The sequence below is a fragment of the Grammomys surdaster genome, unplaced genomic scaffold (genome assembly GCF_004785775.1).
Source record: "Grammomys surdaster isolate TR1022 unplaced genomic scaffold, NIH_TR_1.0 126531, whole genome shotgun sequence".
NCBI lineage: Eukaryota > Metazoa > Chordata > Mammalia > Rodentia > Muridae > Grammomys > Grammomys surdaster.
Window position 1 is genome coordinate 15,870,777 of NW_021621323.1, and position 11,507 is coordinate 15,882,283.

Here is an 11,507-nt window from a genome sequence, read left to right on the forward strand (position 1 = left end):
GAGGGAGGGAGGGGGAGGGAGGGAGGGAGGGAGGGAGGGAGGGAGGGAGGGAGAGAGAGAGAGAGAGAGAGAGAGAGAGAGAGAGAGTCACATAAACAGTACTACCACCAATATCAAAATAACAGGAACTAACAATCATTGGTCATTAATACCTCTCAACATCAATGGACTCAATCCACCAATAAAAACACACAGGCTAACAGCGTAGATACATAAACAGGATCTATCATTTAGCTGCATACAAAACACACCTTAGCAACAGAGATAGACACAGCCTCAAAGTAAAGAGCTGGAAAAAGATTTTCCAATCAAAAGACACAAGAAACAAGTTGGAGAAGCCATTCTAATGAAATAATGAATATTTAATGAAATAGACTTTCAACCAAAAGTAACAAAAGAGAAGGGGAAACTTTATACTCAATACACCAAGATGATGCCTCAATTCTGAACATCTATGCAACAATGCAGAGGCACCCACATTTGTAAAAGAAGTATTACTAAAGCTTGAATCACACATTGAGACTCACTCAATAATAATGAGAGACTTCAACACCCCGCTCTCACCAACGGACAACTCATCAAAATGGAAACTAAACAGAAATAATGAAATTAACATATGTTATGAATCAAATGGATGTGACTGATATCTACAGAATGCTTCACCCCAAAACAAAAGATACCTTCATCTCAGCCCCTCACTAAACCTTCCCCCAAATTGACCATATAAACAGTCACAAAGTAAGCCTGAAAAAATGCAAAAGATTTAAATAACCCCTTGCATTATATCAGGTCACCATTGATTAAAACTGGACTTCAAGAGCAAGAGAAACAACAGAAGACCACATATTCATAGAAACTGAATAACTCCATTTTCAATTACAACTGGCTCAAAAAAGAAATAAAGAAAGAAATCAAAGACTTTCTAGAATTCAATGAAAATGAAGGCACAAAATACTCAAACTTATAGAACACAATGAAAGCAGTGCTAAGAGGAAAGTTCATAGCACTAAGTGCCTTCATAAATTGAAGAGATCTCACAGTAGCAACTTAACAGCACACCTGAAAGCTCTAAACAAAAAGAAACAAACACACCCAACAGGAGTAGACAGCTGGAAACTGTCAAACTCAATGGCTGAAATCATTCAAATCTAAACAAAGAAAACAAAACAAAGAATCAACAAAATCAAGAGCTGGTTCTTTGAGAAAATGAACAAGATAGATAAACCCTTAGCCAAACTAACTGAAAGGCAGAGAGACAATATACAAATTAACAAAATCAGAAATCGAAAGGGAAAGATAACAGAAACTAAGGAAATTTTTTAAAAAATCATTGTCTTACTTCAAACGCCTTTACTCCAAAAAACTGGAAAATGTAAATGAAATGGAGTTTTTCTAGACAGATACCATTTACCAGAAGTAAATTAAAATCAAGTAAACTATCTAAACAGTTTTATAACTCTTAAGGAAATAGAAGCAGTAATTCAGACAATGACGATCTTGAAACTATGCCGCCATCATTATAAGCTTGGAGATTCAGCATTTCTTGTAATTTTGTCTCTAATTTTCTCCAAAAAAAGGCATAATAATATATTATAGATCATAATTTTATTTCTGATTGTATATTTCTGCTGCCCTCACTAGGTCATTAATTTTAACTTTAACATCACTTTCTATAGAATGACTTGATCTATTTGTTTTCATTTACTCAACATTCTGTTGAACTACTTTTCATTATAGGTTTTATTTACTTTACCGTAATCATTTCAAGTGTTGCTCTATCTACTTGTTTATTTCCCAGAAAGAAAATAACCTGACACAGGTTAAATTTGCTGAAGCCTAAATCTTACAAAATACAGAGAACAAACTCCTGAGATCTGAATGGCTAGCACAGTTGGAAATTTAATCTTTCCATAAGTGGTATGGCACTCATTGACTCTCCACTCTTGTAGCTTTTCCGCTAGCACTCCAAAGCAATCTATTCAAACATTCTCAACACCACTCATATACCTGAGTGGTAGGATTTTCTCTGTCCAATTACATTAAAATATTAGTGCAGCATGAGGCCTGTGATTGGATAGGGAGAAGGTAGGCGGAGCTAAGAGTTAGAGAGTGAGTGAGTCTGAAGAGAGAGAGGAAAAGGATCAAGATGGAAGACAGACAGGAAGAAGATCCTGAACCAGAGTGACTTTAAATAGCCATAAGTAGATATGATTTCATATAGGCATAGAATGATTGGGATAACTTGTCTACTGTAGGTGGGCAGCTTGTACCATTACCAATTTGTCTTGAAATTATTGTGTGGCATCTTATGAATTGCGAATTTACTGATATATAAATCTGACTGGTTAATTACAAGCTTCAAGAGTTTTGGTTTTACTGGGTTACTGGGTATTGTGATATCTAAACACGAGTTGGGCAGTCATTAAATGGGGCTAGCATGGCAGCTACCGGACAAGGGAAATTAGGGAGTCAGGTGGAGTAGTGTCTGGGCCTGGGCCAAAGGGTCTGCCGAGATCAGAACACCCTCGCTGTGGCCATGCGGCCTGCCAGTGCTGGGGTAGAACAGAAAATTGTCCCTCTTTAATAATATTTCCCACAACATATAGCTACTGAATAATATTACCCAGTAGTCTCTGTTGTTTTGTTTGGACAGCATGGAACAGTAAATGGACAATGCTATAGTTGCTCATAAATACAAGAAATAACCAAAAATCTTGATATCTAGTGTCACTGTATTCTTCAATCTTCCTATTATCATGTAATCAAATGACGGCGTTTGTAATGTAAATGTGCTAAGTATTATACTAGCTTTTGACAGTGAAGGCTGTTTATGGTGTACTCTGTGATATATTTTGGAGAGAAAAATTAGAAAAAGTATATGGGAAATCTTTTATAAGAATTTGTAATACATGATGAGAGCTCAAAAGAGACTTACTTTCTTATGAATATGCCATTCATAATAAATGTCATTTAAGTCACAAACATATTTGACATATATCTTCATGCTAAAACTCCAGAACTATGAACAAAGTAAAATGCATGTTTTAAATTTTAATCTGATAATTATATATAATGTTATATAATTAGAAGTCACATATTTTGAAAATTATTTTATACTTAATTAAGAAATATATCTGTGGACTGGAGAGGTGGCTCAGCAGTTAAGAGCACTGACTGTCTTGAGTTCAATTCCCAGCAACTACATGGTGGCTCACAACCATCAGTAATGGGATCAGATGCCTTCTTCTGGTGTGTCTGAAGACAGCTACAGTGAGCTCATATACATAAAATAAATAAATCTTTTATAAAAAAGAAATATATTTGCACTACAGTTTTATTACTAATCCTGTAATATAGAAGTTAATCAACAATTTCCTCTGAAGGGGGAAAAACTCTTTATCTTGGAGGTAAAGTAGTTGCAACATAGAATTAAGCAAGGTAAAACTTTTCATCCAACTGAAAAATCTTAAGCCCAGGAAGTAAAATATTTAATAGCTTTAGAATTTCCTGAAATTGACTAGATTCATTAGAACCCCTCCATCCATGAATATATAAGCCATATGCCTGCCTCTGTGTATCCAACAAGTGTTAGTCATTCTCGTTTTCCTGAAATAATGTACTAGCTTTCATTAAAATTAATTAATATGCCCATCACTTCTAATGTGCATTATTTTATAGCATACATATTTAAGACAGATTCTCTGAAACACCTTCCAGTATAATATGAATTAGAATTACCATGATATAAAACAGATTTCAAGAATATGTTTCTCTCGTTTTACAGAAATTTTTACTCCCAAATTGTTATACCCCAAGTTTCTAGGAAGCACCACATTACTCTCTTTCTATGAATTTTAATTCCTACACATGCAGTTGAAATCATGTGATGCAAAGAGCTCAATTCTCACTTATCTTAATTGAACAGTCCTCCTTTAATTGGACACATGTTGTTATAAGTGCACACTTCCCTTTTCAAACAGAGTGATATAAAGTTGTAAACACATAACTTACATTTATCAGTGTCTTTCTATATTGGTTGACTCTGATTGATTCATAACTTGGTTGTTGTAAGTCATGCTGAAAGCAATATGGAAATGTGTAATTTTCTTTAACATATTGAGTTTATTTCCTTTAAATATATACTCAGAATTACTTTTGGAAAGTGAAACAGTAGACGTATTTTGACTTAAAAAGTAACAGTACTTTTAAAGATTGTAGTAGTTACTTATATTCCCCGAAGTCTTGTAAAATATTTATCTGTTTCCCTTATCCTGGCCAACATCAATTTTCATTTAATTTTGATAAAAATCTCTTTAAAAATATGGGAAAATATCTCACTGTAGTTTGACATGTATTCTCTAATCACTATACATAACCATTGGCTTTACCACCCATGCCCAAGTTTCCCGAAATTGAAAGACCCCCATGAGGAGAGACCCTCGCTCAAGTCATGGGAATCCACAGCCACCCAGAAACTCAAGAGACCGAACTTGCTTCAAACTGCAAAAGGCTGTATTTCAGGATATCAGCCGGCTGAGACCAAGACTCACAAGAGGAGCGTCAACCTCAAGGCCAGAGGGAAAAGGGTATTTAAAGGAGAAAACCACAAACTAGGGGGCTACAATCCAGGGGGTAAGGGGGAATCATAAGAACATCAGCAGACAGTATCATAAAACCAGTGGAAGATCCCCAGTCCATTCGATCATGTGGGAAACACACCTTGTGTACTTATTTTTTTAAGAATTTAATCTTGTTAAATCATCTACTTTGTGGTTAGACAGTTCCTGGAGCCCAGAGCTTGTGAACCAGCTGACCTTCATTCTTACATGGTCAGCTAAGTTCCTGGAACTCAGAGCTCTTGAACTGGCTGACCTGCATTCTTGGTTCTGCTCAGTCTGATAGGGGCCATAAAAACTTTCTATACCTTTCAAAATAATGATTCTAAGATTGAATTATATATGCATAAATGATTAGGTCATGAGCCTGTACCTCTTCCCTGGCTAGCTCATAATTTGATTACCCATTTATCCTATTATATGTGTGCTAAATGGCTTGTTACCTCTTCTCAGAGTTCATGTGACCATCTTCCTCAGAGTCCAATGGTAAATCTATGTCTTCAACTCTATCCCAGAATCCTCTCTCTATCTTGGAACTTCCACCTCCCTATTTCCTGCCTAAGCTCATAACCGGTAGCTTTTTATTGGTATAGTACATAAAAATTATCTCTACATTTCCCTTTTTTAGTCCAATAAAAGGTTCTCTTATATTAATAAACTATATATAATAATAACCATTATGAAAATATATCATGAAAAATTTCATTCACAATATTCACTCCATTTGTATTTGGCAATGTTGGAGAAAATACTCTCCTATCTATGATCTAAGTGAGTTCAAAGTTCTGTATCTAAATCATTTTTTATCATAACTTGTATTTATCAATCTAAGAAAATATCTTTTTAGACTTAAGCTTAATTATAAGTCTATAACTATCTAGACTTCAAGTCCATCAGATATCTGAGAAGGAATAAGTAATTTCTGAGTATTCAGAGAGTACAGACAAGCAGATCTCAAATCTATCAAAATGATAGAGAAAGCTGGCTGCTTGGACAGTCACCCAAATTTTTTCTTTGTTGTTGGAGCATTCAACGTCGCTTTGTCTTTGCAAAGTTTGGCAATCAACTTCTTTACATCTTGTTTGTCCAGTTTGGACAGCATACTGTCAGTAGTGGAGGCAAAGGAAGGTTCTTACCCAGTGACTGGCTTGCCACTTTTAAAGCAAACTCCATAAGAAGGTTCTCTGGTGCTCATCATCTTCTTTGAAGTGGAATGGGGTTGCTTCCAGGAGCAGGAGAAGACCTGTTTCCTTGTCAAAAACAAATAAACAAAAGAGATCCTTTAATAATAAAACATCTTTAATTGCCATATTCTGTAGATCTATGAGGTTTTTGAAGACATCTATCTATCTATAGTATATCTTAATCTTTTGTACCTACTTACTATCTGTTTAACTTTGGAAACATATTCTCTAATAAACCAATATAGACCCCCAGATAGAGTTATTAAATTAAAAGGCTGGCAAGCCAAGGACGGGTAAGATTCTGCACAGAGCCTTACAAACCTAAGACATAAGTACATTGCTTTTGATAATGCATATTCCATGATGGGTAAGGAAGGCATTCTTATCAGAATGACCTAAGAAAGGCTCAGTCTTGTTAATAAAAAAGGGGGCGAGGCGGAGAGCTTTTTTTTTTTTTTAAAGATTTATTTATTTATTTTATTTATGAATATACTGTAGCTGTCTTCAGACACACCAGAAGAGGGTATCCAGTCTCATTACGGATGGTTGTGAGCCACCATGTGGTTGCTGGGATTTGAACTCATGACCTCTGGAAGAGCAGTCAGTGCTCTTAACCGCTGAGCCATCTCTCCAGCCCCCAGCGGAGAGCTTTTGAAAACTGCTTGGCAAGAATCTGACACGGGCCAAGGACAAGGAAATGGGCTGCTTAGCAGGAATATGACACTGGACAAGGACAAGAAAGTAGGCTTCAGGGAGGAAGCTGACATTAAGCTAGAACAAAGAAGTAATTTCAGGTAGGAATCTAAATCTTAGGATAGAAAAAGAAGTAACTTCAGGGAGGAACCTAAATATTAGGCTAGAACAAGGAAGTAGGCTTCAGACATAAAAATGACCTTGGGTTAGAACAGAGAAGTAGGCTCAGATACTTTGGTCATCCTGTTAAGCCCTTAGAAACAGTGATCACAGGAGTGTTCACGTAATTGGGTTTAATGCTTTGCTTTTTCTTTGACCATTTGTGTTTATTGTACTGGTTCTTCCTTGACAATTTGCATCTATTGTATTGCTAGACCCTCAATCTAGAACTGACCTTAATACATGTATGAAATCAAAATGGTATAAAAGCAATAAGGAGGAGGGAGGATGAAATAGGGGGTTCTAGGGAGGGGAAATGAGGAAAGGGGATCACATCTGTATTGTAAATAAATAAATAAAAATCAAATAATAAATAAAAAATAAACCAATATAGTTTCTAATATGACCTTGAGTTTAATTCTCAGACTACTAACTTGCATTTTAAAATTATACTAAAATGTTTGTAATAATAGCGTTCAAAATGACTAGAACTAAACATTGCAATTTTAAGAATTACATAGGTACAATACCTTAAAAAGAGTTGATACATAGTAGCCAAGTATAATTTTAATTTTGTATCAAAGTACAAGGATCTGTGTACATATAATTAAATATAATCTTAATTTGTATCAATATACAAGGTCTATACAAATGTAATACTTTTGGCTAGTAATATTTCTGTAGTTTAAGAGCTGATTCAATAATCTACCCTTCATTGTATTATCTCTATATTATTCTTATACCCCCTTTTTCTTTTCACTCCTTCCTCCCCTTATTCTCCCTAACATTAGATAAAAGAGAAAGAAAGATATAGGCAAGAAAAAGAAAACAAGAAATCTCTGAATCTGACCTCCCTCATTTTGTTTCCTCCCTATCCAAGACCATAACAACTTACAACCAATCCCTCTTAAATGAAGACAGTCATTCGTCATCCATTGAATAACAAAAAGCCATCCACCTGACTTCTTGGGAATGGAGGTACTGCTGTCTTAAAATTGCTTTTTGCTGTCTGGAGTATTCGTTTCCCTTTTAAGGGCCCCTAGGAAAATTGGGTTATTGGTCAGTTTCAAAAAAGCAAACTCTAGCATTTGCTGTCCCTTCTCGGAATGCTGAAAAAGTTCAGGGCTTTACTGAAATCCTGACTGGAACAATCTATAATGCTGGATGATCTAGCTAACCATTTTAAAGTTGTCCTGCATGCAGATTTGTGAGGCATTGAGGCATTTGTGAGGCATTGAGGCAGTCTGAGGTAAGATCAAGTAGGATGCTGGAATAAATATGTCTCAGCATCTCAACACCCTTGTCAGCATCCCTGAGGGGGAATCATGTCAAGGCTGCATTGACTTCATTTGTCTTTAAATATAAACCTTTGCAAGTAATATACATTTCTGCAATAACATATGGATGGAATGTGCAATGTTCATGATTTAGTATAAGAAGATTCCCTGTTCTCTGTTTAAGCAGGTAAGGCATCTGTTTTTATAAGTTTGTTTAAATTGTACAACTAAACTGTAACAAAGGTCTTTATCTATGCCATTTCAAAGGACCATGACAAGCCCTTAAAATTTTGTAGCCAACCAGATTTATTGTCTATGTATAGCTGAAGTTTTGGCTGGAGACATTTTCATGTCTTAGCCTTTCTCAGAGATGTTCTCATGTAGAGGTTATCAGCAATATGGGTTGCCTGTTGTGTTTCATCTTCTTTACTTTTTTTTCCTATCTGCAGCCAAGGTCTTCAGGTCTTCCATTGTCTAATCTGATTTTTAGCGATTTGGGAAGACTCATACTTTTCTTCTCCTGTGGAAACAAATACAAAGCCTCTCCCTAGAGTAACATATTTCCTTCCCTCCATTTTAAAGTCAGGACATCCTTAATATTAGCAGGATGATTTAGTTCAGCAGTTTTTTCCATAATCTAATGTCTCTTAGCAGCTGTTGTTTTTATTCATTAGTATTCAAAAATTCAAAGTCAATAAAGCATCATTCAAAATGGCTTTGGAATATACTGTATGAGCATTTTCTTTAAAGTCCTATTATATCTCTCCACAATTGCTTGATCTGTAGGATTTTAAGATATCTCCATAACATTTTCTATGTCTAAATGTCTAAAAAATTGTTGCATTCTAATGAAGACACACAATGAAGCACCATCAGCATCAATCTGTTAAGGCATTTCCAGGACAGCTGTCATTACCTAATAAATGTTCACTCTCAGCCTTTTCAGATCTTGTGGCAAAAGTATATTGAAATCCTGAGTATCAGTCAACTGTATGATGCATTAACAAGTGTACCTATTTTAATTCTCTAAATTCTACAAAATAAAACACATAATCTATTATATGACATTTCCCTAAGTAGAATCTAGATTCTTCACTCATATTTCATCTCTATGGGCTGCAATTCTAATTTCTTAAGCCTTTATGGATTTTTCTCATCTGGAACTACCTTTTTCGTTATTGTTGTAGATTCCAGATTGGATTCTGCTAAATGTTTCTTGTTATGATTTAAAGAATCATCTAACCTCTGTTCTATGGCCTTCGATCTAGCCTTCATTTTTTTCAGTCCTTTCCTTCTTTAAGCCTGTTTCACTCTTATCTTTCTTAAAGAGAATATATAAAATTGTAATTGTTACTGAACAACTAATTATTGATATGATGATAAGCAAAACAAAATCACATGAGATGCAGACTCACTGTGTCATTGTGTTTTTTTCCACTTTTAACACAGGAAATGTTTTCTGTGTTAACCTCTAACACTCTCAAGGACTTCTCAAGTATCTTAACATTTCTGTTGAATTTTCAGCTTCCATTGTCCTATCTCCATCCTGTTTCTATGCATCTATGGTGGCTAACTCACAGGCTGCTGTTGGCAGTTCTTGGGCTGGAGTCAATATTTCCTCCTCGGACTTCTGCCCAATCTGAGAAGGTGGCTCTGGACATGTCACTGCATTTTTTCCCCTTTTTGTCTCTGGGTCTTACCTGGCCTATGCTGGTTTCTCACAGGCCCAGGTTGTTCAGTCACTCTGCCACACCTGAGAAGTACACTAAAGCTCCAGCCCAAAAGAGACCTAGAGCAGTTCCCTTCCCACCAGCTAGGTTACCCCTAAAGCCTACTCTTAAAGACCCTTTGCCTGTGATGTGCACTGGAGTTTTTGATTCTCTCCCTCTAAAAGGAAACACCTTTTGACCTGACTAGGAAACTGCATCTGTCTCTGTTGTCTGGAAATTTTGGCCTAACGCCAGAATCTTTTGTTGTAAGCTTCCATTCTAGTCCGGAAGGTGGATGCCATCTGTAACCACAGACTTTACCACCCACACCCAAGTTCCCTGAAATAGTGATTCTAAGACTGAATTATAGGCCATAAGCCTGAGCCTATTTCTTGACTAGCTCATAACTCAGTTACCTGTTTGTCTTATTTTATGACTGCCACATGGCTTGTTACCTCTCCTCAGAGTTCATGTGACCATCTTCTTCAGAGTTCTGGGGCTAATCTCCCACTTCTCTGACTCTATCCAGGAATCCTTTCTCTTATCTCAGAACTTTCACCTCCCTATTTCCTGCCTAAACGAATAGGCCAATAGCCATTTATTGATAGGTGAAGCATCTACCCATTGCACAAAAGTTTCCCTCTACAACTATAGATTCTGAACACTTTATTCCTCTCTCTATTGGCTATTCTTAGATTTTTTTTTTTTTGGAACTTCACTCATTTTTGTTAGGTTACTTAATTTTGTTACTAATAACTTGTATGAATGCAAATATTCTCAGTCTTAATCCTTATATTTGAACAACTATATATTTTTAGCTGAGTTAAACATGCCACACCATATATTCGAATGAAAACATTACACAATATTTATAGTGTCCTTATAATATGAACTATATTTATGAATACATTTAAAATATGAATATGACAAATTATTTAAGTGATATTTAGCAAGTAAAACATTATACCTTCCTAGTATATCATTAATTATATAAGATACAAACATAACTAATCTTAGACTTACTACTGGTAATGCTGCTTAAAAGATTAAGAAACTTATATATGACATGGTGCCACATGTGAATAATCCCAGCACTTAGGAGACCTGGAGGCAGGAGGATCAGGATGTCAAGTCATTCTTAGATGCATAAAAATTCAAGAACGGTTCAGTACAAGCCATGAGAATTTGTTTGAATACATTGTCGAAAACAAGACAAACAATCAAACAAACAAAAGACATACCAGCATCACCACCACCAGTATTGTACATTTTGTCTTAGTTATGATTTTACTGTTGTGAACAGACATCCTGACTGAAGCAAGTCTTATAAAGAACATTTAATTGAGACTGGCTTACAGGTTCAAAGGTTCAGTCTGTTATCATTAAGGTGGGAGCATGGCAGCATCTCTGCAGGCATGGTGTAGGAGGAGCTGAGAGTTCTACATCTTCATCTTAAGGCTGCTAGTGAGTGGAAGACTGGCTTCTCAGAAGCTAGGACAAGGGTCTTAAAGCCCAAGCCCACAGTGACACACCTACTTTAATAAGGTCATACCTGTTCAACAAGGCCACACTTCCAAATAGTGCCATTCCCTGGGCTAAGCCTATACAAAGAATTGAACATTTTTATTATTATATTTGTAATTGTATTCGTAATTTGTATTTACAAATTACTGTTTTGAAATTTGCAAATTTAAAAATTGCTACTAGGAATGAAGTTAGAGAAGTGAATAAGTATATTGATTTCTATGTAAAAATTTCTAAATGTACAGTATATTTATTCTTAGATTTTGCCATATGTGTCCAATTATTAAGATTTCCAATTTTCTATAGATTAATAGAAAACTTTCCCTTTATTTTATTATTTCCTTT